Here is a 26,372-nt window from a genome sequence, read left to right as displayed (position 1 = left end):
TTCTTTGTCGGGTTATTGGTCAAGGAACACTTTGTGTTATTGGATAAAGAATTTCTAAGTTAGTGGTATAAGATTTAGGTAAAGGATTTCTAAGTTACTGGCTTAAGTTATTCTAAGTTACTGGCTTAAGTTATTCTAAGTTACAGGCTCGGATTCCGAATGCTAAAGTTACTGGCTTAAGTTATTCTAAGTTACTGGCTTAAGTTATTCTAAGTTACAGGCTCGGATTCCGAATGCTAAAGTTACTGGCTTAAGTTATTCTAAGTTACAGGCTTGGATTCCAAATGCTAAAGTTGCTTGATCTAGGATACTTAAGATAGTAAATAAGGAAGTGGCATCTATATATATAAACGTCATTACTGTCTAGTTACGTAATTGGTTATTTAAACTTTAAGTTTATTGATTACCAGGGTCGTTTGTCAGAGTCGTTGAAGTCGTCAAGTTTCACATTCCAACCAAAGGATGCATGAGATCGAACAATGTGAGTTGTGGTGCTCAATATAATGCTATAACCTTTATTATAAACATGACCCGTGTCTTGACGTGGCGACGTGTGTAAACTCTGCGGGCCCAGACTACCACAGTTCACGTACCAGAAGAAACTCTACGGACCCAGCTTACCATGGTTCACTACCACTTTTTCAGCTAACTCTACGGACCCTTTCCTATCACATTTACCTAACCTCTCCTGGGAACCCGACAGACCCAGCTTGCTATGTTTTCCATAACCCCTTTCAGCTATATCTATATCTATATCTAGTTTGCTCTAAAGAATAATTTTGAAACATGAAAATGTCATGGACTTTACGTTTTACGACCTTGCAAAAATCAACGTGTTATTTTACGATGTTTAGACATCATGACATTATTATCATTATTATTATTGTCATTATTATTATTATTATTGTTATTGTTAATATTATTATTATTAAAGTCAGACCCGGTAACACTCTTTGGCATCATACGTCTGGTAGTGTATGATCGCTGAGCGTGGCGTGCCAGGTTGTGGGAAAAACTGTTGTACACACACACACACACACACACACACACACACAGAGAGAGAGAGAGAGAGAGAGAGAGAGAGAGAGAGAGAGAGAGAGAGAGAGAGAGAGAGAGGACGAATTACCCTTGCTTATCTTCCAGAGGTAAAAAATATAAGAGTTGCTTTTCCCTGGTAGAAGGAGACCGTAAGACAGGAGATGGCCACCCAAACACACCTTTATGTTCAAAGTCGCTAGATTAATTTACCCAGAGTCCAGCAGGCTCTCCACATTTTACTGGGGCATTTCTTCGAAAAAGGTATATATACTGGGTCGGGTGTATATACTGGGTCGGGTGTATATACTGGGTCGGGTGTATATATACTGGGTCGGGTATATATACTGGGTCGGGTGTATATATACTGGGTCGGGTGTATATACTGGGTCGGGTGTATATGCTGGGTCGGGTGTATATACTGGGTCGGGTGTATACACTGGGTCGGGTGTATACACTGGGTCGGGTGTATATACTGGGTCGGATTGCTTGAAGCAGAGCGGTGTGGTTTGTGAGGTGGTGGTGGGATGGGGTGAGCTGGGCTGGGCCTGCCCAAGAGAGAGAGAGAGAGAGAGAGAGAGAGAGAGAGAGAGAGAGAGAGAGAGAGAGAGAGAGAGAGCCGTACAAGCGTTTCGCCATAGCTGTCATGCCGGTAATTGGCTATGTAATTCACAGGTGTTGATCCCCTACAGGTATGTCGTCGGATATCGTCTTGCATCTGTTTCCTTGTTGAACCCAGCCTGCCCCATGACTCACTAGTGCCCCATGACTCACTGGTGCCCCATGACTCACTAGTGCCCCATGACTCACTGGTGCCCCATGACTCACTGGTGCCCCATGACTCACTGGTGCCCCATGACTCAATGGTGCCCCATGACTCACTGGTGCCCCATAACTCACTGGTGCCCCATGACTCACTGGTGCCCCATGACTCACTGGTGCCCCATGACTCACTGGTGCCCCATGACTCACTGGTACCCCATGACTCACTGGTGCCCCCATGACTCACAAGTACCCCCATGACTCACAAGTACCCCATGACCCACAAACGCCCCATGACCCACAAATGCCCCATGACCCACAAATGCCCCATGACTCACAAATGCCCCATGACTCACAAATGCTTCCCAAACAGATGTTTGGACGGGAGGCGTGTAACGCCTGCTCTCCACTCACATGGTTCTGACGTGGCTTCTCTGGGGGAGAGCAACAGTTGAATTATTGAATTGTTGATACTGCCATCCATCTGGGGTGTAAGGGTGGGGGGGTCAGGGAGGGTCAATCCACTCGGTTCTATTCCTGGCGCAGGTCGTATGCAAATGAGCTCTGCCTTTACCTTGTGGCTTCCTGAAAGACGAAAGAAGAAAAGAAAAAAGAAAGAAGGGAGAAAAGGAATGTATATGTACGTAAGCGTGATACGTGCGAAAAAGAAAAAAGAAAAGAATGAAAGATATATATATATATATATATATATATATATATATATATATATATATATATATATATATATATATATATATATATATATACACGTACGTGCGTTCAGATATGTGCAAATCCATTTACTTTTATCCAATTCGTATGCCAATGGCTTCACCAGAACGCAACGGAGTTGAACACGGTGTCGTAGTTTTGCGACCGTCGTAAACTGTACACACACACACACACACACACACACACACACACACACACACACGCGCGCGCGCGCGGTCATGCATGAGTGACTGAGTGACTGACTGACGACCGCTCCTGTCTGATATGTGTTAAGACCTGCTCGATCTAGGCCATCCCATCCCATCCCATTTCTCTCTCTCTCTCTCTCTCTCTCTCTCTCTCTCTCTCTCTCTCTCTCTCTCTCTCTCTCTCTCTCTCTGTTAACTGGCATGATGGCCTGGTTAGGGAGGACCTCTTAGACACAGGTGCCGGTCCACAACACCATTGTAGCTACAACATTTCAAAGGGGCAATCTACAACTACTTCAATCCAAGTGTCTTCTACAACCATTGTTACTACGACAATCCAAGGGCAATCTTCTACAACCATGACTACGACAGCAGTCCAAGGGGATTACGAAACTACCATTACTACAGCAATCCAGAGGGCATCACAGCCATTATCATGACAACAATCCAGGCAGTTCTTACAACCGTTGTAATCACAACACTTACAACAGCAGGCGAACTTCCTCATAGTCTCACTTGTCTGTATGTGGCGTCTGTGTAAACAACTGTTCCCTCCGTGTCAGCTATAGACCTGGACCACCTATGTAAACCCGAGGCCAGTTGTATCCATGTAAACTCCACATCCTTATCAAATTCTCCTAAGTGGGTATTTTCCTTGTTTACAAGATTTAAATGATACATTTATGGATGAGACTTGAGATTTGCATATCCTTTCGCTGAGAGTTTAAGACACGTTCCTCTTTCCCACCTCTTTTATATGGATGAATGGAAACTTCGTAAAATTGGGGTGGACATATTCTGGCCATTTTGGGAGTCATATTGGTCCCCCCCCCCTTGCAACATTCATATAGGCAACGCTGCCTATATTATATGGCTTTTATTTGCCCATTTTATATCATGTTCCCAGGGCCAGACTCTCCCTCTCTCTCTCTCTCTCTCTCTCTCTCTCTCTCTCTCTCTCTCTCTCTCTCTCTCTCTCTCTCTCTCTGACTATTGATTAATCTCTCATATTAAGTTCAAATTGATTTTTTTCACATAATTTCTCCTGTTTGTTTCCTCATGTCCCCATCTCCCATTTTCATCTCCCATTTTCTATATATGTGTGTGTTTGAGGTGATGCCCAGACATCATATGTCTTTCCTCTCGAGTCTGCTCAACCGCCTCCCCCCAGTTCAACCGCCTCCCCCCCGTTCAACCGCCTCCCCCCCCCGTTCAACCGCCTCCCCCCAGTTCAACCCCCTCCTCCCCCCGTTCAACCCCCTCCCCCCAGATCAACCCCTCCTCCCCCCCGTTCAACTCCTCCCCCCCCCCGTTCAACCCCCTATAGTCAAACACGTCTTCCATTCTCAAAAAAAAAAATGTTTTTTAGATCCACCTTTGTCCACGGTGGACTATGAGATTGTCGACCAACTCTGGACACACACACACACACACACACACACACACACACACAGTGGGGGAAGGGGGGGGGGGGTTGTTATCAGGCTCTCAGTATAAGAGAGGAAATGATGACGATTATCATAAGCATTTATTTATCTCTCGTTTATTTATCCAGTTATGACGGCACTCACACGGTAATGGTACACGAGTACGTCACGTGACAGCAATTTTGCACGTCTTTACGTATGTAGAGCGAGGGAGAGACACGAATGGCATACGGTCGTTACCCTCGTAAGGGGTACAGTGTTGTCAAACACACTCTAACAACCCCCCCCCCCCTCACGCCCCCCCACCCCACCCCACCCCCCTACCCCGTCACCCACCCCCCTACCCCGTCACCCCACCCCCTTTATAAATGGCATACATAGCACGGTCATTATCTCGGTGCTAATTGCATTAAGAAAGAGGTGGGGTAGAGGGAAGGGTGGGGGGGGTAGGGAATTTTATGCGAGGTCGCCCTATGCTTCCCATTTTCTTTCGTTTTACGGATATGTGTTCAGAAAACGGACCGATGGTTGAGTCGTATCCGGTCCTCAAGGGTTGAACGACTGGATGATGTCATGTGTGGTTGGGTCATTAGTCTTGAATGCAACGCGAATTATGCAAATGAGTCTGCATGATCACGTGGTAATTAACCCCCCCCCCCCCACACCCCCCCAACTTGTTTTTCATGCATTCATGAACGCATTCCTCAATTATCTTTATTTCGAGAAGATTAATTTCCATAATTAATTAACGGAAGTTCTTGAGATTCATAGTCGGTAAGATAAAGATGCTATATGCTTTATCTTAAATAAGGTTTCATTTGCTCCATCTTAAGAAAATCTATTTTCTCTATATTAAGTAAACTTTCATTTTCTCTATCTTAAGGAAGCTTATTTTCTCTATATTAAATAAGCCTTTATTTTCTCTATCTTAAGAAAATCTATTTTCTCTATATTAAGTAAGCTTTCATTTTCTCTATCTTAAGGAAGCTTATTTTCTCTATATTAAGTAAGCTTTTATATTCTCTATCTTAAGAAAATACTAGTGGTAGATAACACTAGTGGTAGATAACACTAGTGGTAGATAACACTAGTGGTAGATGATACTGGTGGTAGATAACACTGATGGGCAGATAACACTGGTGACCAAAATGACTCATAACTGATGTGTATGTTTGTGACTCGATCCCCAGGAGAGAGTTTGTTTATCCCGAAAACAGACAGAGACGCGTTCACTTTGAGAGAATTGATTTAATACGACTTTTTAATTACGGTATAATTAGAATTCATATACCTTAATATCCAACACGAAATTATTGTGATGTGTTCTGATGCATTTTCTGCAAGGTCGGATTAATTTCAGAATAAATGATATTAACATTTTCTCGTAGTATGTAAATGAATCAGTTTTAGAATACAATTAAATCTGAATTAAGATCTCGGACCCGAAAACACCTCCAGCTGTTGCTGCAGGCGCTGCCAAATCTCCGAGACTCCCGCGGTCTCGTTCCCAGTCTTACATTGGGTCTTTTTTTTTTTGTGGGTCGTTGAACATGTGGCAGCGTCCCCAGGCGACATAATGGAGGTGATATTGGGCAGCGAGAGACGTGCCGTGTGGCCATATTGGGATAGTAATTGCCTGAATAACATTTAAGGTGTGTTTTGTTTATATATTCGCCTCTTTTTTGAGGTTTCCTATCTTACAACTTCTTAAACTTCTGTCTGGTGTCTGTATTCGGTATCATCACACAGTTTATTCATTCGTCCACCTCTTCTGTACAATATAAATCAGTTCCTTTCATCTGTTCTAACAACTTCCTGAATTGATATCATGTCATGTCTTCTGGTTGTTATATCATAACAACTTCCGGGCTTTATATAATGCTATGTCCTCTGGTTGTTATATTATAACAACTTCCAGGCTTAACATCATGCTATGTCCTCTGGTTGTTATATTATAACAACTTCCTGGCTTAATATCATGCTATGTCCTCTGGTTGTTATAACTTTCGAGGAAGTGTTCACTGTTGATTTCATTAAACTGGGTTCCAAAACTTGAAGGTTGTGATCACGTCGCCCTTTACTCTTTTCTCTTCCGTATTGGACAATTTAAGGCCTCTGGCCATTCCCTTGTAACTCGTCTCTCTTCTTTCTATCGCCATCTTTTGTTGCCTTCCACTGGATCTTCTGTATTAGTTCTTTGTGTTTCTTTAAGAGAGGTGACTGCTTGTGTACCCCCCACCACTAGCTAGACCACGCAGTACTCAGCAAGCTGCTGCGTCACGTGATTGTTGTGTGGCCGTTGGCAACTCAAGGGTGGGCCGTTTTGATAACTGTTTCTTCCCCTACACCTCCAAGCTTTGGAATTCTCTACCCTCTCATGTCTTTCCTGATAACTATGACCTGGCACTTTTTTTGAATGCAAGTTTTTCATTTGTTCTAAAATTTGTGAATACTTTTTTCTTGTCTCGTTTATTTTCCTTTCATTAACCTCTTATATTTTAATTAAGGCCAGGCCTTGGTGTGGACTTTTGTGCATGACTGGATCCTTCAACGTAAAAGATAAAAAATGCGTTGTCCAAACTTGGGAAACATATATTAGTTCTGACTTAATATTTCCAGCAGGTAGTGTTTTTCTCTATAATTCTCCCATTGTGGGGCTCTAGCAATAGGTTAGGGACGAGGTCGATTCCCGAATCCCTCCGACATGCTGCAAATCCCTACAGCTTCGTTCCCTCCAGGAATTATTCATAGCGAGGTGTTTTCCACTGTGTCCACTCCTCATTACTTCACATTCCTTCGTGATGAATTTCATCAAACATAATTACAACCAACTTTTGGAGTGGGTCTATATCCCCTTTTGTAACCTGATAAAAATCTTCCTTGTGTTTTACTTCCTCCATGACACTGGCATCATCAGCAAACGTGTGTAGGTAAGGAGTCCAGTTCACTACGTGGCAAGTCATGCACAGAGATCAGGAAGAAGAAGAATGGTCCCAGAACAGAGCCCAGCGGTACGCCGCTCATGGTCTTAACCCGTATCAATAAGACTCTCTGACATGTGTCCCTTTTTTTGCCCTCATCCACCAAGACACTCCACAGTCAAATGAATCAATTTCCTTTTTCTGTCAGAAGACTCACGTTCGTTACCAGCCTCCTAAGTGTGTGTGTGTGTGTGTGTGTGTGTGTGTGTGTGTGTGTGTGTGTGTGTGTGTTTGTTTAAGATTTCCATATCACGTATTCAAATTGAAGTCCTTCTTCTTCATCAGACAAGCGCTGGTAAATAGATTGATATGAATTTTTCCTCACACGCGAATATACATTAAACGCAGTTTTTTTTTAATAATATATATATATATATATATATATATATATATATATATATATATATATATATATATATATATATATATATATCTTTCTTTCATACTATTCGCCATTTCCCGCGTTAGCAAGGTAGCGTTAAGAACAGAGGACTGGGCCTCTGAGGGAATATCCTCACCTGGCCTCATTCTCTGTTCCTTCTTTTGCAAAATTAAAAAAAAAATAAAAGATATATATATATATATATGGGTTTTCATATAGACGTTTAAGTTTGACTTGTGGTAAATTCACAATATACTTACTAACACAGAGTCTCGACCTCCAGTCAACGACAGAACTTTCTGCCGTGAGTTTATGGTTGTGCGACCCTTGAGCACGACCGGACGACCCTTGTAGGCAACAGTATGACAGTACGACCCCTGACCTCGAACAGCACGACCCTTGAGAGAAGGTTACGAATCTTGGATGTGGTGGCGTGGTATCAAAACAGACCACCTTTGCTATCTATACTCGGGGGTCGTAGTGTCGTGTTCAGAGGTCGTAGTGTTGTGTTCAGAGGTCGAAATGTCGTGTTCAGAGGTCGTAGTGTCGTGTTCAGAGGTCGTAGTGTCGTGTTCAGAGGTCGTAGTGCTGTGTTCAGAGGTCGTAGTGTCGTGTTCAGAGATCGTAGTGTCGTGTTCAGAGGTCGTAGTGTCGTGTTCAGACGTCGTAGTGTCGTGTTCAGAGATCGTAGTGTCGTGTTCAGAGGTCGTACTCCTCGTGTTCAAGGGTCGTAACATTGTCTTCCTCCACATGGTTAAGCACCAACGCGTAGCTAACAGGATGGCCCTTCCTGTATCTGTCCATTGGGATGTAGTTACGCATTTCATCTACGACTTGTCGATAGTTTAGCGTAACCCTGTCCTCCCTGGCGTATACGCATGTCAGTAAACATCAGGTTCCCCTCTTTTATTAGTAATGTATATTATTTTTTCTCCCAGGAAGGTAATATTAGCAGTTGTGTCTATTGTCCTTTTTTTATCCAGGTGGTCTTGGGGTATATTTAGTACCCTAATTGCGATTGGTTCAGAGGGCTGATTTGCGCCAATGGCGAGGCTCGTAAGAGTCTCCCAGGGGAGGAGCTTACTTGGTTCAGAGGGCTAATTTGCGCCAATGGCGAGGCTCGTAAGAGTCTCCAAGGGGAGGAGCTTACTTGGTTCAGAGGGCTGATTTGCGCCAATGGCGAGGCTCGTAAGAGTCTCCCAGGGGAGGGGACGACTTTACATTCGAGTAGTTAAGGAAAGCCTGGAAGACTCCAGGAACAAGAGAGGAAGAGCGAAGATTTAATTTTCCTGCTGATGTGTTAGTCTATCTCTAAGGCTCGTTCCTGTCTTAGCAGGAGTCGAGTGTGATAACGAGAGATTCTAAATCAGAATAATTACTTGTGGAACTTCAAATATTTTTTTGGCGGTAAACTGTTTACATTCTTATGTCTCAAAATATACGTTTTATACATTGAAGACTTAAACACACGCAATTTAATTTTCGTACAGTAACTGTATATTACAATTTTTCTTTAATTAGTAACTGTATATTCCAATTTTCTTTTAATAGTAACTGTATATTCCAGTTTTCTTTAAATAGTAACTGTATATTCCAGTTTTCTTTAAATAGTAACTGTATATTCCACTTTTCTTTAATTAGTAACTGAATATTCCAGTTTTTCTTTAGATAGTAACTGTATATTCCAGTTTTCTTTAAATAGTAACTGTATATTCCAGTTTTCTTTAAATAGTAACTGTATATTCCAGTTTTCTGTTGGAAAAGGTCTTCCTTGTACGAGAGGTCTTTCCAAGTCTTCTCCTTGTGCATGACACACAAACACTGGGATCGTCTCAAGGGCTCTTGGGCCAAGCGGCAGCGTGGAGCGAGTTGCCCTCAGTGTACGTGGGCTGTGAACGGCGCCCCACCCTCAGTGTACGTGGGCAGTGAACGGCGCCCCACCCTCAGTGTACGTGGGCAGTGAACGGCGCCCCACCCTCAGTGTACGTGGGCAGTGAACGGCGCCCCCGCCCTCAGTGTACGTGGGCAGCGAACGGCGCCCCCGCCCTCAGTGTACGTGTGCAGCGAACGGCGCCCCACCCTCAGTGTACGTGGGCAGCGAACGGCGCCCCCGCCCTCTTACTAACTCCATCCAGCACTGATTGGCCTCTCACAGTTCGCGAGACTTGGTGACAATGACGCACATCTCGTTGGCCAGCCTAGCCCCCCAGCCAGCACCACCACCACGACACCCCAGCTCATTCCATCGTTGTCTAGCCACTCCCTCCACCACCCTGGCATATCCAACACACACACACACACACACACACACACACACACACACACACACACACACACACACACATACACATCAGCTAATCTTAGCACACCCTGGTCCATCTTACCACACCCCCATTGAATTCCAGCTCACACCCCATGTCCAAACTCAGAACATTCCCGACCGACATTACCCCATCCCAGGCAATCCTAGCACTCCTTAGCTGATCCTAGTGCACCCCAGCTAATCGTGGTGCATCCCAGCCAATCTTAGCACACCCCAGCCAATTCTAGCGCATCTCAGCCACTCCCACTACACTCTAACCAATCGCATCACACCCTCGTCTAATCCCAGTAGACTCCACCCTACCACACCCTATCCAATCCTGCCCAACCTAACCACACACACCTCTCCCACCTCAGCCAATCCTCTATCCCTCCCAGTCCACCTCCTGACGGCCTTCATCCTCAATTGGCTTAACTTTTTTTCCTGTTCTCTGGAAAACTTCTTCGCCAGAAGACATCTTCGCCAGGAGACTTCCTGAAATTGTTCCACAATTGTTTCATTCAAGATCCGAAGCTTTCCTGGTCTAGTTTACCTTCGAGGGAGTCATGTCCTTGACGGAGGGACCAGGGCGCACTGATCCACCCTTACCCCCTCACCCCCCGTGTTGTGCATTGCTGTACGACTATTGGATATGATGAGGGGGGGGGGGGGGGGCTGGTCCATGATACTGATGGTTAAAGGTGAGGTCAAAGGTCAAGCCATCATACCCAAGAGTCGTACCGTTGTGCTCAAGGGTCGTACCTTCTTGCTCAAGGGTCATACCGTCGTGCTCGGGTCGTCCTGTGGTGCTCAAGGGTCGTACCGTCGTGCTCAAGGGTCGTGTCGTTGTGCTTGAGTTGTACCGTCGTGCTCGAGGGTCGTACCGTCGTGCTCAGGTCGTCCTGTGGTGCTCAAGGGTCGTAGCGGTGTGCTGAAGTGTTCCATCCTCGTTGTTCAGAAGGTAAGGGTAAACCAGTTCGTCATGACAAGCTTACAGTCCTCCTCCAGCATTAAGATTGCTCACTCCCTCGACGGTGTGTGTGTGTGTGTGTGTGTGTGTACTGGAGGGTGTTAGGCGTATGGCTTATAGACGTATCACTCTGGAAAATGATCGGTAGCTTCCATCATTGACCATCCTGGGTTCCATCCTGCGTGCTGGGAGATGTTAGCCACTGTGGAAACACTCGAGGATTTCTCTTTACTCTTTGGCTCCAACTTGGACAGATACCACTTTGCCTCCCGACGGAAGAACACAGCTTTTATACCACGAAAGTTAGTTTCGTTTCGAGGACCCCGAAAAGAAATATTGGAATCCTCCTCTCGGTAATGTCTGCTGAGAGGCAGCTGAATTCGATAAGCAGGTGCGGGGATAAGTCACTTTGGGTCCCAGGGTGACAGACGACGGTGGTGAGGTAGGATCAAGACAAGGAGCTTCCCCCCTTGATGCACACGCCTTTGAGGTATACTTAACGGTAAATGGGGCTGTAATTTTCTCTGTCACAGAGGATTGGATTTGGCTCAGCGAGGAGGTGGCTTGTGCCAGTCCTTCGTCCTTGACTGGATCAGGAGGAGGAGGAAGAGGAGGAGGAGCAGTTCAGTCATCCCGGGGTGTGTGTGTCTTTCTGTCCCTTTTCAGTCAGACGGGTGGAGGTGTCCTGGTAGAAGTGGCCGAACCAGTGGGTGTGCGACGGTGGAGAGTGATCGCATGTTGACAAAAGTAAATCGTTTGGACGAGTTCGAATTCGGTTTAGGTCAGCGGAATGTAGGCATGGGCGGTGGGAGGGGAAACGCTTTAGGTTGAAAAAAGGATTTCTTCTTTTTTTTTTGGCCATTGTGAAGGCTTTTTTCATTTTGTAGGAGGGGAAGATAAAACACAAGGTAGTATATAAAAAAAAGGTTTAAGGTTAGTGGGTCAAAAGTTGTCACGTCATGTATAGAAATCATAAACTGATAAGAGTGGACTTGCTTGGGTAGGAAGTTAACTCACTGTCGACTAGACATTACGCATAATGGGTTCAGCAGGGGCCAGGTGAAGCCATGGCGATTTGTGTACAAAGTATTTAGAGAGGAAAATGGTTGGAGTTCGCCGGAGAAATGCGGTCACGTGTTCTGAAGTGCTTCAGAAGAGGTCTCTGGGGTTAGGTTGCAATGGTTATTGTCTGTGTGCAGTTGGTTCAGGCGAGTGCTAAAACATGCCTGGGCCATAGACCAGACCAAGCGCTACGTGGCCACAGACCAGACCATACGCTACGTGGCCACAAACCTGGCTACACGCTACGTGGCCACAAACCTAGCTACACGCTACATGGCCACAAACCTGGCTACACGCTACGTGGCCACAGACCTGGCTACACGCTACATGGCCACAAACCTGGCTACACGCTACGTGGCCACAGACCTGGTTACACGCAACGTGGTTACAAGCTACATGAACACGCCTCTGTGAGGTCAGGCTGGACATGCAAACGACGAACTACTTCAAACTCAGCTCCACCTGCAGGGGGTAACTAAAGCAGAAATTACACCATCAGGAGGTTGTCGCAACCTCCGTCCGGCGACTCCAAATTTCGGACTGTTTACATGACGGCCAACCAGCAGGTTTCATGAATCGACTTCAACTCTGTATAAAACCACAACATCATATTTTTGTTGAATATTTTTCAATTTTGGTTGAGCTAGAGTTTCGAATTGTTATTAATTGTTTGTCGAATTGACGCTCTGTTTGTTATGTAAATCATGATTAGTTATGTGGAGGGACGAAACATCAAGATACATGTGAAAATATTGTAAAATCATTAATGAACGGTGTCATATTGGTAATGGCGACGTGGCTGAACAAGGCAGTCACTAGAAAAAAGGTTATTTCGTTGTTGTTTTAATGGTTTGACTCCCCCCCCGTGGGAGCAGGCTGGTGGAGACGCCCCTCTGACTCACAATGAGGAGGGTAATAACTGTGTGCTGGCTGCTGCACCACCACACCTGAGACTTGCAGGGGCAGTGTACTCTGTGTGGTGCACTTGGATAGGTGTGTTTACCCCCACTCCAAAAAAAAAAAGTGCTGGGTATAATCAATGTCTATGAAGACGTTAGGAAAAAAAACAAAACATATACACTTTATTGCTGTTACGTGTCTTGGGTTCCTGTGATAACGTGTGCTGAGGAGAGAGAGAGAGAGAGAGAGAGAGAGAGAGAGAGAGAGAGAGAGAGAGAGAGAGAGAGAGAGAGAGAGAGAGAGAGAGGTACCGGTGAGACCTCGCTCTGAGGAGGAGGTACCTGGCAAGTCGGGGGTACTTGTGGTACCCCCTGGTTCAGGGGAGACTCAGCTCGTGTGGTACCGCCTCCTGCTTGACTGGAGACTCAGAGAGTGAGCCACCTCCGCTTCCCCCATGCTGAAGGGGGACCGCACTCAGCAAGTAACGTACCTGTGGTCCCTCCCCTCCTCCCCCCTCCTCCCTCGCCCACTGAGGGAAGACCCCCAGCGAGGCCAGGCCTCTAGTACCTCCTCCAAAACTGGAGACTCGGCTTCCTCTCCAAGTCGAGGGTGCGCGAGTGATGGAGTTGGGCCTCTGGCTAAGAAGATGACCTTGGCTTGGTCATTGAGCAGCTCCACCTTGACTGAAGGATAACCTTGGGGAAATTCTATTCTAATCTTTCTCTTCCATTTAGCCTAAGTTATAAGGTTCTGGTGTATTCGTCTTTACCTTTTTGTAAAGTTATAACCAAACACTTGCTAAACTTCCTGAGGGTAATTTTGAGGTTTGGAGATCAGTGAAAGCTGTGAAACCAGCCTAGCCTGTAGGTGTGGAATACGTCTGGGTGGATCAGAGTGACTTACTCCACTTCAGAGGCACTCCACATGATACATGGAGTCTCAGGTGGAGTGTCTCTTGAGAATGACTCGCTTCACGCCAGACATAATACCCCAGCTGGCACCCTGGGAGTCAGGTCACCCATGTTGTTACGAGCCACCCACAACATCCAGTGTAAATCATGTTTACCACACTTGCACGAATTATTCTCTCATTTACATAATCCAAAATACATTTCTTACATTAATTATTTCTTTTCCTCATTACAGGTGAGTCATCTGTCCAGACATGAGGCGAACAAGTCCAAGGTGAATATTTGGATCTCGAGGAGTGAGGTCGGTGTTTTTTCACTGGTGAAATACAGTGAGAGTGAGCCTAGGTCTCACCCGTGTGGTAAGCGTTGGCAGTGTTAACAGTATGTAGCAGTTATGTACCACCATCATGTCTGATATTACCAGTAACCTGTAGTTGGATACGTGTGACAGATCGAACTATTCATAAGGTAAACTTGCAGTTGGATACGTGGGACAGATCGAACTATTCATAAGGTAAACGTGTTCGTAGTGTCTGTGTGTTTCTGTAACGAAGGCTTATCATCCTAGCTTATATATATAAAAAAAAAGTTTTAAAACATTTGTATGAGTTCCAACTTGTCGTTTCGAACTGCTGTTCGAAACTATACACACACACACACACACACACACACACACACACACACACACACACACACACACACACACACATATACACACACACACACACACACACACACACACACACACACACACACACAGACACGCACACACACAGACACACACACACACACACACACACACACACACACACACACACACACACACACACACACAGTAAGGGCATAGGGGTCTTGTGTTTTGACAGTTGTATATTTTATATATATTTCTTGGTTAATAGTACCACCATAAAAGTTGTATACAGGTGAAAAAAAAAACAATGTGCAGCGACTTTTGCAGGCTTGACTGTCAGTCACTGGGTGATAGGGGAGAAAGAATACTGAGGATGAAACAATATAGCAGCGCGTAGCTCAGGTACGCAAAGCTGTAGCTCATACAGAATGGGAGGCTGCTCGCCAGTGGGCTACACACCGTGCTGCTGCAAGGAAGGCAGCAAGACGAAGGAGGAAGAAAGTGAATGAGTGCAGAATGCTGGTTCCTTACCATTACTGCGACATTACTGCGTGTCGTCGAAGGCGACTGAAAGGGAAGGGAGCGGGGCGCTGGAAATCCTCCCCTCTCTTTTTTTTTTCTAATTTTCTAAAAGAGGAACAGAGAAGTGGGCTAAGTGAGGATATTCCCTCAAAGGCTCAGTCCTCTGTTCTGAACGCAACCTCGCTAACGCGGGAGATGGCAAGTAGTATGAAAAAAAGAGAGAAATATATATATATATATATATATATATATATATATATATATATATATATATATATATATATATATATATATATATATACATATATATATGCTTCGTCGTTTTCCCCGTCAGCGAGATATTTCCAGGAACAGGCATAGAAATTGCCTCATCCGCTCACATCCTTTCTTCAGCTGTCATGTGCAGAGGACAGGTAACCACGGCTTCCTTGTCCACATCTAGACCCCACACACCTCTCCGTGGTTTCCCCCCAGTTCCCTTATATGCCCTGGTTCAGTCCTGTGACGTTACGTCGCCTTCTGTATAGCACATGGCTCCAATTCGTACTATCCCGTGCCCATATTATACAAGTCTCTCTCATCCTTCTGTCTCTTTCTTGCTCCTTGCGTTATCCTTCTTTCTTTCGCCTGCTTAAGTCTCTCTCTCCCCAATCTCTCGGTCGACCTACACTATCTCTCTCTCCCCACATCTCGTTCGGTCCAGTCTCTCTCCCCACGTCTCCCGGTCACTCATTTTCTTCCTCCGGTTCTAGCTTCTCCCTCGCCTGCGTTTCACTCCCCCCCCCCAGCCAATCCCTGCTTCCTCCCCCCCTGCCCAGCCTCCTTCACCCCACCCCAGCATCCTTCACCCACTCCACCATCCTCCCCTACCCGAGTCTCCCTCAGCCAACCCCAACATCCGCCCCACCCCAGTCTGCGCCCCACCCCAGTCTCCGCCCCACCCCAGTCTGCGCCCCACGCCAGTCTCCGCCCCACCCCAGTCTGCGCCCCACCCCAGTCTGCGCCCCACCCCAGTCTCCGCCCCACCCCAGTCTGCGCCCCACCCCAGTCTGCGCCCCACCCCAGTCTCCGCCCCACCCCAGTCTGCGCCCCACCCCAGTCTGCGCCCCACCCCAGTCTCCGCCCCACCCCAGGTTGATCCTGGGGGACCAGCTGTTGCCCCCGACCTCATTACCAGCGATATTGAACAATATCTCTGCATATGCACGGGCAAGGAAATACTTTAGGAAAGTATGAGGGGTGTATGAGGGTACATGGAGGGAAGGTAAATGCTGTTTTATGAGGTAGTATATGAGGGTGCGTAGAGGGAAGGAGGTGCGATGAGTATAAGGTTTGGCTGTTGGTATAGAGAGTATAAGGCGTATGTGTATGACAGTGCATACAAGTGTATACATAAGATAGATATAAATATAAGGAAAATGACTTGAATGTAATGATCTTTGGTGACCAAAAGCCAAAGTAAGCATTGCATAGATGCAGTGAGAAGATGGAATTGAATTCTTGGATTTGTAGGTAAAGATTTCGAATTCAAGTCTAGGGGAAATATTCCTCTACTCTCTCTCTATGTCACTGGTGCGTCCTCCTTCATGAATGCTGTGTCCATTTTAAGTCAACCGACTTGAAGACGTGGAATGATGACGGTATAGAACCAAACTGCCAAGGTAGTTGATGGGCTGAGAGACACATCCTCTGAGAGCCGATTAAACGACTGAAATTTACTTAGCTCGGAGAAGAGAAGGTTAAGAGGTGATCTGATACAGGTATTTGAAATTTCCAAAAGCTTCGATAATCTCGATCGAATATTATTCGTACATTCGTAGTAACAAAGATGATACCAGAATTAAGAGCTGGGTTATAAGGGTGGGTGGGTGGGGGGGTGTGGGGGGAAGGTTAGAAGCCTTATGTTTATCCACCATGGAAGACTGAAGAGTAAGGGGTGACCTGATCATAACTCCCAAGCTTGTAAAGTAATTTGACATGATGTCAACAGTGAAGTGTTCCTCGAGAGATGCGACGACAGAACCACCAGAAGCCACACAATAAAGACAAGTAGGATACTTGTTAGAAAAGATGTAGAGGAGTACTTGTGTGGTGCGAGAATGGCGGAGGAATGGAATGAAATGAACGAGGAAACTAGGACTGTGAACAGCGTGCTGAAGTTTTGATAAGCCGTGTGGTGAGAAAGTTCGAGGTATGGGGACCCATGAGTGTAGAACCCCCCCTCCTCGCCATCACCACACACACACACACACACACACACACACACACACACACACGGCTCTCCAAGGATGCCTGAGGGGGAGGGCGTGTCCTTCGTCCGTGACGTGCCCTGCGGCTGGCGTCCCCTGCTTAGCATCAGCGTAAGTCCCTTTTAAAGAGGACATCTTCAGAGCGCATCATGACCCCCAGTAACGCTTCACTTGTCTCCATGCTGGGAGAGGAGGCCATCTTCAGATGTCTTAAGGGGGCCATCTCGGGGTGTCTGAAGGGGGCATCTTTGGGTGTCTGAATGGGGCTGTCTTGGGGCTGTCTTAAGGGGGCCATTCGTGGCGTCTTAAGGACATTTTGGGGTGTCTCAAGGGGGCCCTTTGACGTGTCTTAAGGGGGACGTCTCAGGTGTCTTAAGGATGCCCTCTTAGCGTGTCTCAAGGGGGCCGTTTTAGGTGTCGCAATGGGGCCTATTTAAGGTGTCTTAAGGGGGCCGTCTCGGGTGTTTGAAGGTGGCCATGGCAGCGACCCCAGCTCCTTGAGCACGGAGGTCCCGGTCGTTAAACACGAGGATAAGATCTTATGGTAAGATGTCTTGACATTCGCTTCGACCCTCAAAGGTCAAGTCAGGTCAGGCCATCTTACCTATAGGTCGTATTGTTGTTCTAATGGGTCGTATGGTTGTGTTTAGTGGTCGTACCCTCTCTGTTTATAGAATGGTCGTGTGTGTGTATGCGTGTGTGTGTGTGTGTGTGTGTGTGTGTGTGTGTGTGTGTGTGTGTGTAGCTGCGCGTATTCCCCTAACGATGGTCGAGGGTAGTTGGAAAAAGACATTAATAAAACCTAAACGACTTTCCTCATCGTTCATGAAGGCGAATCTCAAACTGCCTTTTTAAGTTTAACTAACAGATTTACTGTAGTCAACTGGGAGCAAGGAATCCGTACATACTGAAAGATCATAGACGGATTAGGACCGTCTACTTATGAATAAGTACTTGGTCATTGGTCCACTCGGTTTAGAAAGTAGTGTTCAGTCGTTTATAAGTCATGTAGTGTAGTGTGGTGTATATCTGTTGAGTGATGATGATAATGATGACCTGATCACCGTCCGATCTCAAACTGGTGATACAGTAGAAAGGATTTTGCAACACCGTAATGGCATTAGATACCACAATACCACAACAGCAAAGCAGCTTTGGATGGTGTGATAAAACAAAACAACAACGCCACAGTACTACTGAATCCTCTGGTAACGCTAGAGTGATCGTGAATACCGAAGTAACAGTACTAGAGTGGGATCGCGTGCTATGATGACATCAGGGAATGACTTGACCGTTACCATGTCCCAGATTCAATACTGTAACATGTGTACAGTAGGATTCCCTGAGAATAACATGACAGTAGTAGAATATGTCAGTCATTGGAGGTAACTGTAATGGGGTTATGATAAGTGAGGCAGCAAGGGTGATTTATATATTTAGTACGTGTCATTTTAACCTCTGTGATCACTTTCTCAGATAAGGCTTTCTTTTCGCTGTACCCATCTGGTACACTAGACCGGAGCCTTCATTAAGGCACCACCAAGAGCACTGTTGAGGTCAGATGACACTCGGTGGAGTTGAGAATGTTTAAGTAACTCCCCGGGCCTTGGAGGCGAGGTTGACCTTTGACCTCCCACTCATCCTATCCAACGTACTCCACCTCCAAGAAAAAACAAAAAATTGTGTGCCATCCTCACCAGGTTCGGTCGACATTTTGGAGATTTTTTCTTGGACTCGCCTCAGTTTTGAGACTACCACCTCCTTCTCCTGCCTCGCGGGCATATTTTTCCCCCAGCCTCTGCCTTGCCTCACGAAGGGAGGGGGGAGGAGGAGGAGGAGGAGGAGGAGGAAGGTGAGGTCACCTAAAGAAGTCGGAACGTCACGTCTGAGACGCCACCCCCTTCTCCCTCGGGAAGACCTCTTATGTCAACAGCCTCCCCCACTTCATTTACAAGCACCTGGAGGTCGGTGTGAACATGGGCCGCCCCCCCGCGCGTCTCAGCTTAAACGTCCCGTGGGAGTCGCAAGGGCGTGTCACAGTGCCTCCCTCTCCCGACCAGAGAGCCACTGCTTCCTTGTGGCGAGTCCTTTTTTAATGTCTGACGCCGTGGGAGAGACGGCCTCACCAGGGCTTGCCATGACTCGCTCTCCTGCTTGTACTGCTTGCTGATATCCTTCCTTCCTTAAGGATGCTGTAGAGGAGGTACGAGGAGTGAAGGAGAGACGGAGGAGGAGGAGGAAGGGTAAGAGGGAGAACAGGAGTAGAAGGAATAGAGGAAGAATGATAAAGAAGCGAAGGAGGATAACCTTAGATTAATAGAAACAATATTTCTACTGCCAGGTGTATAGGAATTGTGTCCTGAGCTCAGCTGCTCCCTGTAGCGTTGCGGCTGTCCATCCCACATGTGACCAGCAGGAAGCTGATGGTGTCCCCAAGGGTCGGGTCCCCATGGGTCGGGTCCTCCCAAGGGTTCCCCTCAAGGACTCGGAGCTCCGGGAAGGCATTAGGTTATGTCCCAGGCGAAGGACAGGCCTGAGTTAGCCACACCAGGTGGTCACCTCACACTAGCCACCCCGGGTGGTCACCTCACACTAGCCACACCGGGTCATCACCTCACACTAGCCACACCGGGTCATCATCTCACACTAGCCACACCGGGTCATCACCTCACACTAGCCACACCGGGTCATCACCTCACACTAGCCACACCGGGTCACCACCTCACACCTGGCGTAGACCGCGAATGCATTACGCCAGAATATCAGACGTTCGACCGTCTCCATCGTCCTTCCTCCTCGAAATCATTGATTAAGTGTATTTCTTCCACGAAGCCGAACTCAGAAGATGACAAAGTTCCCTGAGAATTTCTCCGCCGTCGTTGTTAATCCCTTAATGGACAGCTGGCGACACAGCTACAGAGCTGTGGGAGGAGACATTGGTCTTCTGTGGTACCATCTCGTCTTCCATACGGCCGTACAGGTCACGTAATTTACTCATGTTAATCATAAGAAATGCCTTGTTCGCCCCAGAATTTATCCAGCCGCTTTTCAAAAGACTTAACTCTCCCGTCTGTGATTACATTAAGAGGCAAACTGTTCCATAATTTAACTACCCTAGGAGTTGAATTGACATCTTGGTATTTTAGATTTGATTTTTTTTTTTTCATTTGATGCTCTTTTGTGTCGTTAATTTCTCTTGGTTCAAAGATGTGTTCTCGTCTATGACTACAATTTGCCCTTAGGCTCGATCTCGCTCGTTTCTGTCATGCATCCTCTTTGGTTTGACGCTGTGGCCGTGGTTCAGATTATCTGTTTATACACACACACACACACACACACACACACACACACACACACACACACACACACACTCACACACACACACACACTCACACACACACACACACACACAGAGGTCGTCTGCAGAATAACACTTCTGTAATGGAATAATAACACTCTATTACCATTCTACCGCAACCCAAGAAAATGTTGTAACGTTAGGAAGGTTGCAACACAGGAATTGGAAAGACGCGCCCAGGTTTCTCCTTTAGAAGAACCACGAGAGGAGGCTTCCCCTCCTTGGGGGGTCTGAGGTCTGCCAGCTCACCTCCCAAAATCTTTCTGAAGAATATCAAGAGAAAGTTGCTGCTCTTCTGGGCCCTAAACTTAATGGTATCTCGAGAATCATGTCTCCCAAAATGCTCTTTGATCTTCTGGCCACCGCAACACCCTTGACAGCGCATGAGTCTTAGGGGAGGCGAGGAGGTCAGGTCTGGAGGAGTGTCGTCCCCTTTTACAAGTTCATAAACATTTGGAAATCTTTGTCGTATTTGTCTCTCGAGATTAAAGCCAGCACTGAGGAAGGAAGGGAGGAGGTTATTCTGAGCCAAGAGGCTTGTCAAAGATATTTCCACCAGCTGCTTGGATGGTTGAAGAATCAGGGATGTTGTGTTCGAAGGATCAGGGATGTTGTGTTCGAAGAATCAGAGATGTTGTGTGCCAAGAATCAGAGATGTTGTGTTCCATTCATAAACTGGCTTCCTTTCATCTCACTCACCTCTGTAATCCTCAAAATATCCCGTCTAATCTACACATTCTTCACTGATACAGTATCAATTTTTTTTCCACGTAATGTTTACAAAATACAAAACCTTATAACGTAACCATCATCATGGTCAGCGCCTTCAAGATTTCCCAGGACGGCACTGCAGGGATAGCAAGATCTTCCTCAAGTGTCGTCACAGCTCGAAGTATGACCTCCCCTCACACACACACACACACACACACACACACACACACACACACACACACACACACACACACAGTACCTTGAGTTAACGAAAAGCAAAGGTAATATATCCCCCCCACCTCTATGTCACTCTCGTGTTCGTATGGATAAAGAAAAAACCTCAAGATTATATGACTCGTCTCGTTTGAAGGTAAGGGAGGCATGGCGCTAAGGGCTGTTCACAACAACGAGGCCTCCTGTTGTAGAGACAGGATGATGTACACTGGATCTGAAGGTGTCGTATTACTGCATCATACTTGTGTACACATCGCTGGCCAACGTGCCACCTTCCTCACTGGAAGCCTCAGCCTTCCCCGAGCTGTGAGCCACTTACCTGCCAGACCAAGCTGTCACTTCCGCTGTGAGACACTTACCTGCCAGACCAAGCTGTCACTTCCGCTGTGAGACACTTACCTGCCAGACCAAGCTGTCACTTCCGCTGTGAGACACTTACCTGCCAGACCAAGCTGTCACTTCCGCTGTGAGACACTTACCTGCCAGACCAAGCTGTCACTTCCGCTGTGAGACACTTACCTGCCAGACTAAGCTGTCACTTCCGCTGTGAGACACTTACCTGCCAGACTAAGCTGTCACTTCCTCGGTGCTTAATTCAAGCTGTGAATTATTTAGTTCGCTGCACGCGGGGTCCACCGTCCTCAGAGGCGCGCTATGGTCCTTCTTGACGACGACTGACGACGACGCCAATCAGGGTACACCGAGATGTTCTGTTCCACCAATCAGGAAGCACCGAGTTGTTCTGCTCCACTAATCAGAGAGAACCAAGTTGTTCTGTTCCACCAGTCAGAGAGCACCAAGTTCTTCCGTTCCACTAATCAGAGAGAACCAAGTTGTTCTGTTCCACCAGTCAGAGAGCACCAAGTTCTTCCGTTCCACTAATCAGAGAGAACCAACTTATTCTGTTCCACCAGTCAGAGACCTCCAAGGTGTTCCGTTCCACCAATCAGGGAGCGCCAAGTTGTTCCGTTCCACCAGTCAGGGAGGCACTAAGGTGTTGCGTTCCCTCAGTCAGACCAGCAACACAAGTGTCCCAGGCCATAAACATAAGAGACTGTGTAGCAGTACAGTAACAGCTCCTGGAATGTTCCATGTTATACAGGCTTATATCCTCTCTTGTATATACTTACGTCATGTCTTGTATATACATCCTTCTGTGTCATGCAGGGCACACTTAGGTCTTACAGCGGCACTCATGAATGGTGTCGTGTGTGTGTTAGATGAGTTCGTATGTTGTTTAAATGACGTCGTATTCATCGTCTGAATATTGGTCTCTGGGCTGTATAGATTAAGTTAGAATATTCCCCCGAAATATTTGATATTTGACCGTACGCGACACACGAGCCAAGAAGAAATATATCCTTTTGTTACAGTGGGAAGACATGACCAAATTCCAGTGGGATTAGATACGACGCTTAGATTTGTATTTTGCACTAGATTGGAACAAAAGAATGTATATAATACTATGTATTGTCCAACGATACATTTTCCGTTGTTGCATTTATACGGACACAGAACCGCCAGTTTCCTTGCTAGTATGCTCGGATGTGCCAGCTATCCGGATCCTTGTTGTCGTCTGCACGAACGCCAGTATCTCTCTTGAGCATGGCAGTCCATTAACCTCCCCACAGGCAGCACAGAGAGGCTCAATAAACTTCAAAGGGACTCGACACTGGCACTAAGAGGGTACAGCCAACAGGATCACACAGGAAAGAGAAAAGTTATATGGAGAAGGAAAGGAAGGGGATAGAATAGTCTACATTCACCTGAATGTAAAGTATTATGACTGTGCCAGCTGTATGGTAGGTGTTTCCTTATGCCAGCTGTATGGTAGGTGTCTCCTTATGCCAGCCGTATGGTACCTAAGGTGTCTCCTTATACCAGCTGTATGGTAGGTGTTTCCTTATGCCAGCTGTATGGTAGGTGTCTCCTTATACCAGCTGTATGGTAGGTGTTTCCTTATGCCAGCTGTATGGTAGGTGTTTCCTTATGCCAGCTGTATGGTAGGTGTCTCCTTATGCCAGCTGTATGGTAGGTGTTTCCTTATGCCAGCTGTATGGTAGGTGTTTCCTTATGCCAGCTGTATGGTAGGTGTTTCCTTATGCCAGCTGTATGGTAGGTGTCTCCTTATGCCAGCTGTATGGTAGGTGTCTCCTTATACCAGCTGTATGGTAGGTGTCTCCTTATGCCAGCTGTATGGTAGGTGTCTCCTTAGGTGTATGGCAGGTGGCCTCCTTATGCCAGCTGTTCCTGGTAGTGTTACACCCGTACATCCCACATGCCACCTGTGGGATACTGGTGTCCCGAAGGACTCATAGCTCCAGCAGGATGGCTTTAGATTACGTCCCAAGACAAGAGGAACTGGCCTGAGTTGGCCACCTGGGGAACTCGCCTAGGGAGGCGTAAGCCACAGGTGTGTTATACTAGGACAAGATGCTGAACTTTAGCCATCATTTGCAATACATTTTTCCTGATATCTTTGGTTCAATATTATTACTTCTCCGAAACCAGAGGTTTAAGGATCGTATTACTGATGTGGTTTCTTCGTGATTGTCGAATCATCAATTCCTTTACGGCCACTGACTTGTGCCGTTCGAATAGTGAGGAACTCACTAGCCGTGGCTCATTTCAACTCTTGTTTTTTACCTGCACAGAGCACCAGCTGTGGTCGAATGATATCACAACATCACCGTTCTCCTCTGTCACTGTTAAGAAGGTTTTTGACAGTAATTTTGGAGGATGTTTCTCCTATAGAAGCTCCACGAGAGGAGGCTTCTTGTGCAGGGGTCTGAAGGCCTTCCAGCTCTCCTGCCACAATCTTGCTGAAGAATACCAGAGGAAGTAGGTGCTCTTCAGGGTCCTAACCATAATGGCGTCACGAAAATCATGTCTTCCCCACCCACCACCCCAAAAAAAGAAGAAAATCTCTTTGATCCCCCCTGGCCACCGCCAACACCCATGACAGCGCATGAGTCTCGGGGATGAGAGGCGAGTCAGGCGCGGCCTAGTGGTGTCTTCTCGTATCACAAGTTCCTCAACAACTGTAGATCTTTGTCGTGTTTTCCCCTCAAGATGAAAGCTGCTGCTGGGGGAGGTCCTCTTCTTCTTCTTCTTCTTCTTCTTCTTCTTCTTCTTCTTCTTCTTCTCTCTCTCTCTCTCTCTCTCTCTCTCTCTCTCTCTCTCTCTCTCTCTCTCTCTCTCTCTCTCTCTCTTTCTCTCTCTCTCTCTCTCTCTCTCTCTCTCTCTCTCTCTCTCTCTCTCTCTCTCTCTCTCTCTCTCTCTCTTCTGGAGGCAGAGAGTTGCAGTGTGTCGTCAACTTACGTTTCTCTCGTCGTGTCGTTCGTCAATCCACACTGCGTCTTAACGATGCCACAGTCTTACTAACTCATAGAAATCACTGAAATTATCCAGTTCATGATTTGGTACGTGAGTTGCTTATGTTAGCTGAGACGACACGGGGGAACTTGATGCCTTTAATCAAGGCCATCCCATTAACGCCGGATCCTAGCCTAAGCTGTGTGCCGCATTTGTTATCCAGCTCCATAGGGGGAAGGATGAACACCTGGATTGACTGTGGACCGATTTCCCCTCACCAGGATTCGAATTTAGGAGGACCGTACGTGAACCAGGGTCAGCATCGCTAATCACCACACGCCAGAGGTTCATATCATATCGTACTGTAATACTTTCAGAAGATAAGGTTTTTAGTCTTAGCTTCGCCCCGCTAAAGCAGCAAACAGGTTTCGATCCTATGACTACTTAGTTTCAGAAGGTTTTCTTTTTACCAGTTTTTATGATGAAACATCATGGTAAAAAGAGGTATGTTATAATTTATGTAGTTATCTGGTAGGTGATCGTAGTAGTATTCTGTGTTTGTAATCCATAGAAGTGAAGGCAGGATAGGGAAAGAAGAAGGCAGATGGTAGTGGTGCCAAGGAAGCTTTAATCACCTGGACAGATGGGTCGTTGGCGGAGATGTTTTACACCAGCTGCTCAGATGGTTAAAGTCACAGGGATGTGTTGTTTTGTCCAGAGAACAGCTGACGATCACCTCGTCCCACATTTTCAGTCAACGTGATATATGTTCATCAGCTCATCAACATCCCTTCATAACCACAATGTTTACTTGGTATTGTTAGATTCATGAAGTAGTTGACGGTAAACATCACTTGTGTTCATTAACATCAAGACAACACTGAGAGATAGGAAGACTCTTATGGGTCTTTGTAACCCCAACTATAAAATTGTCACACGTAATATCCAATAGGTTGCAAAAAAACAAAGATAACAGTTGCCATATATCAACTTACGTTCGTGTGGAAATGACGAGAAAATCTTTATCATTCACATGGAACAGATGCCCAATGTACAAGTCACTTTATACCACTGAAAAAAATCCCGAGTTTTCCCCCCCAATAACACGAAGCGAGCTGATGATCTGGGTACGAACGAGGATACATGCATCATACAGTAGACACACTTAGCTAAAATTCCACCTTGCTCATTTGAAGAGCAAATCGTGCTATGTAACATTTAGCCTCTAGTCCAGTCTGTAGTTTATTTAGCTTCTAGTCCAGGCTGTAGCTTATTTAGCTTCTAGTCCAGGCTGTAGCTTATTTAGCTTTAAGTGCGAGCTATGAATCATTGACCCTTCTGCGATCAGAGCTCAAGAAATTGAGGGGGAGCGGCTTTCCAGCGCCACTCCTGCAGGTGGGGCGCCAAATTGTTGTGTTCAGTCTATTGTAGGGGCGCCAAGTCTATTGAAGGGGCGCTAAGTAGTTGTGTTTAGTCTACTGAAGGGGCGCCAAGTTGTTGCGTTTAATCTATCGAAGGGGCGCCAAGTTCTTGTGTTTACAACGCAACACAACACTCCTATTCCATGCCATAAAGACAGAACCACAACAGTTGAGTGTAAGAATGATAATGATATGTATTCTTCCCATCAATGATACAGATTATGTAGCGCAGTATAGTTATAGAAACTAAAATACCCTTCGTTATGTAGACTTATTTCC

General features: G+C 46.3%; 1 protein-coding gene across 1 annotated transcript in view; it reads left to right on the top strand.

Moving 5' to 3' along the window:
* The window catches only part of LOC139750745 (otoferlin-like), a 425,902-nt gene that overhangs the window by 25,459 nt on the left and 374,071 nt on the right, over nucleotides 1–26,372 (top strand).

Source organism: Panulirus ornatus, chromosome 10 (genome assembly GCF_036320965.1).
Source record: "Panulirus ornatus isolate Po-2019 chromosome 10, ASM3632096v1, whole genome shotgun sequence".
NCBI lineage: Eukaryota > Metazoa > Arthropoda > Malacostraca > Decapoda > Palinuridae > Panulirus > Panulirus ornatus.
This window is presented reverse-complemented; position numbering and strand designations above follow the sequence as displayed.